The sequence below is a fragment of the Neomonachus schauinslandi genome, chromosome 4, assembly GCF_002201575.2.
Source record: "Neomonachus schauinslandi chromosome 4, ASM220157v2, whole genome shotgun sequence".
Taxonomy (NCBI): Eukaryota; Metazoa; Chordata; class Mammalia; order Carnivora; family Phocidae; genus Neomonachus; species Neomonachus schauinslandi.
In genome coordinates, this window is record NC_058406.1 from 104,237,205 (window position 1) to 104,239,745 (window position 2,541).

The window sequence follows — 2,541 nt, forward strand, 5'->3', positions numbered from 1 at the left end:
CCATGAATTTTTTAAATCCTTCTTTAGTGTCCTGGTTGACCCATTAATTCTTTAGTGGGATGCTCTTTAGCCTCCATGTATTTGAGTTCTTTCTGACTTTCCTCTTGTGATTGAGTTCTAGTTTCAAAGCATTGTGCTCTGAAAATATGCAGGGAATGATCTTTATCTTTTGGTACCAGTTGAGACCTGATTTGTGACCCAGGAAGTGATCTATCCTGGAGATTGTTCCATGGGCACTAGAGAAGAATGTGTTTTCTGTTGTTTTGGGATGGAATGTTCTGAATATGTCTGTGAAGTCCATTTGGTCCAGTGTGTCATTTAAAGTCTTTATTTCCTTGTTGATCTTTTACTTAGGTGATCTGTCCATTTCAGTGAGGGGGCTATTAAAGTCCCCTACTATTATTGTATTGTTGTCAATGTGTTTCTTTGCTTTTGTTATTAATTGGCTTACATAATTGGCTGCTCCCATGTTAGGGGCATAGATATTTCCTGTTGTTAGATCTTCTTGTTGCATAGACCCTTTAAGTATGATATAGTGTCCTTCCTCATCTCTTATTACAGTCTTTGGTTTAAAATCTCATTTGTCCGATATAAGGATTGCCACCCCAGCTTTCTTTTGGTGTCCATTAGCATGATAAATGGTTTTCCACCCCCTCACTTTCAATATGGTGGTGTCTTTGGGTCTAAAATGAGTCCCTTGCAGACAGGCATGTCTTGTTTTCCTACCCAATCTGATAGCCTGTGTCTTTTGATTGGGGCATTTAGCCCATTTACATTCAGGGTAACTATTGAAAGATAGGAATTTAGTGCCATTGTATTGCCTGTAAGGTGATTGTTACTGTATATTGTCTGTGTTCCTTTCTGGTCTATATTATTTTAGGCTCTCTCTTTGCTTAGGGGACCCCTTTCAAGATTTCTTGTAGGGCTGGTTTTGTGTTTGCAAATTCCTTTAGTTTTTGTTTGTCCTGGAAGCTTTTTATCTCTCCTTCAATTTTCAATGACAGCCTAGCTGGATATAGTATTCTTGGCTGCATATTTTTCTCCTTTAGTGCTCTGAATATATCCTGCCAGTCCTTTCTGGCCTGCCAGGTCTCTGTGGATAGGTCTGTTGCCAATCTAATGTTTCTACCATTGTAGGTTACAGATCTCTTCTCCCGGGCTGCTTTCAGAATTTTCTCTTTGTGCCTGAGACTCGTAAGTTTTACTATTAGATGTCAGGGTGTTGACCTATTTTTATTGATTTTGAGAGGGATTCTCTGTGCCTCCTGGATTTTGATATCTGTTTCTTTCCCCAAATTAGGGAAGTTCTCTGCTATAATTTGCTTCATTATACCTTCTGCCCCTCTCTCTCTTTCTTCTTCTTCTGGGATCCCAATTATTCTAATATTGTTTCATCTTATGGTATCGCTTATCTCTCGAATTCTGCCCTCGTGATACAGTAGTTGTTTATCTCTCTTTTTCTCAGCTTCTTTATTTTCCATCATTTGGTCTTCTATATCACTAATTCGCTCCTCTGCCTCATTTGTCCTAGCAGTTAGAGCCTCCATTTTTGATTGCACCTCATTAATAGCACTTTTGATTTCGATTTGGTTAGATTTTAGTTCTTTTATTTCTCCAGAAAGTGTTTCTCTAATATCTTCCATGCTTTTTTCAATCCCAGCTAGTATCTTTAAAATTGTCATTCTGAACTCTAGTTCTGACATCTTACTAATTTCCCTATTGATCGGTCCCTGGCAGTTGGTACTGCCTCTTATTCTTTGTTTTTTTGAGGGGATTTTTTCCATCTTGTTATTTTGTCCAGAGGAGAACAGATGAATGAGAGAACAAAATGCTGACAGGGTAACAACGACCCCAGAAAAATATACACTAAGCAAATCAGAAGAGACATGAAACCAGGTGAAAAGAAAGGGAAAGAAAGAAAAAAGAAAAAAAAAGAGAATATGATCAAATATGATCACGCCGGTGAATAGATCCGTGCCACACACTGGATTTTGGGCATATTTTGGTCTGTTAGAAGAGACTGTCTCCCAATATTTTAAAGAAAGAAAAATTATATATGTACAAAAATAAGGGTAAGTCTGATGAAGGGATGCAATATGGGTATAATGCTGAAAATTATAAAAGATTTTATAAAAGGAATTTATAATATAAGAATTTGTTTGAAAAAAAGAAAGAAGAGGATTTAAGAAAAAAAAGGGAGAGAATGTGATCAGGCAGGAAACTAGAACAAAGCCATACACTGGAGATTTAGGGGATATTTCAGTCTGTTAGAAGAAACTGCATCCCAAAATTTTAAAGAGAGTACAACTTATACATATATACCAAAAATAAGGTTAACTACTATGAAGGGATAAAATATGTCTCTAAAAATGAAAAATAAAAAAGATTTTTTACAAAAGGGATTGATAAGATGTTGGTTGGAAAAGGGGAAAAGAAAATTTCAAAGAAAAAGAAAAAAAAAAGAAAATTTAAAAAATTAATTTTGAAAGACTAAAGAATCAGAGAGGAAAAAGCCATGAATTCTATGTGCTATATGCCCCT